Below are 1,477 nucleotides of genomic sequence, written 5' to 3' on the forward strand. Positions count from 1 at the left end.
GGGCAACAAATGTATAGATGTGCTTTACACAATTGATCTATGTATTGTGATGAATTGTATGAGCCCCAATAAATTGATTAAAAAAAAAAAGATTGTGTCCGTCGATGCTGACTGGAAATCACAGTGTCTTTAAGCAGAAATAAAAGTTGCTTTGTACTATGGAAGGTTCACTGAGTGAATCTTGTGAGTAAGGTCCAGTGGTAGATTTGGGACTCGCTGGCATAAAGCCATCATTGAAACCAAAGAAGTGTGTGTGTGTGTGTGTGTGTGTGTGTGTGTGTAAGAACCGCCAGGGAACAGCCTGAGGCCACACTGCTCACGGCACATCTTGCCAGCACTGTGAGGTCCAGCGCAGCTCTGGGTCCTAGTCCTTGACCACACTGCTCTCGCCATCTTCGAAAGTTGGACTCTCCTTCAGAAACTAGCGACATGATGGATGGCTATGTCTTACCCATCAGAGACCTCCTGCTACCAATCTCTGACTTCCCTTTGGGTTTTCTCCTAGAATTTTCCTGTCTCTGACCTTGCTGAAAGGTGAAAGCCACCTTGCTGGTGGCTCAGTGGGGGCACGTTGAGTCGCTACCACAAGATCAGCACCTACCAGACACCCCTCAGCAGAAGGATGAGGCTCTCTGCTCCTGGAAAGAGTTAACGTCTCGGAGACCCAAGGGGGCAATTCTACTATCAGGTCCAATAAGGTCCTATCAGATCGCTCTGAGTTTGTAGCTGACTCAGTGGCAGTGACTTTGGTTTATATGGGGGTAGGGCTTGTGGAGATTTTTGACCTTGATCACGGTTGAGCCCCGTGGCCTGGCCCTGGGATACATGAACCTTGCCTTGGCTTCCATTATCTCTCATCCCCACACTTTGCTTGGTTGTTAGCTTGTTGCTCAATCCAGGCTGTCAAAACCTCCTGGCCTGTTTTCCCATCTGCCTTGGCCCTGGACCAGGCACGAGTTCCATGTGCTTCTTCTGTCCACTGCCCCCTCACCAGTGATTTCAGTCACGCAACTAACCCTTGGCAGTCTGGACTTTCTCAATTGGAGACCCCTGCCTCTGGCTCTAAACCCCCTTAACACTTTGACTGGGTCTGTGCTCTTTCAGTTTTACTCTTTGCTGTTGCCAATCCTCCCATTTCCTACTTTCTATCCCCCAGGGTCACCATGCCCTAAAAGAGTACAGTCACCATTTCCAGGCAGAAGGTGGCTGGCCTCTCATGACTGCTAAAGCTAATGGTGGCTGAACTGCCTTCCTGTGGATACTACCTGCCCCATCTTATGGCCCGTTCTTCTGTCTGGTCTGTTTTGACCTGAGCTTCAAGGACAGTCTAAGGAAAGGACCAGTCTTTGACACTTGGGGTGTAGATAGGTGAACAGTAGTAGGAGGGCATCTTCTGGGTATATATTTAAGAAGGAAGAGAGTCAGAGCTCATGGGAGCCCAGGACCACTGAGCCTGTACAAAAAAATATCATTGGCC

Source organism: Echinops telfairi, unplaced genomic scaffold (genome assembly GCF_000313985.2).
Source record: "Echinops telfairi isolate 266 unplaced genomic scaffold, ASM31398v2 ScPeMD7_3509;HRSCAF=4178, whole genome shotgun sequence".
Lineage (NCBI taxonomy): Eukaryota > Metazoa > Chordata > Mammalia > Afrosoricida > Tenrecidae > Echinops > Echinops telfairi.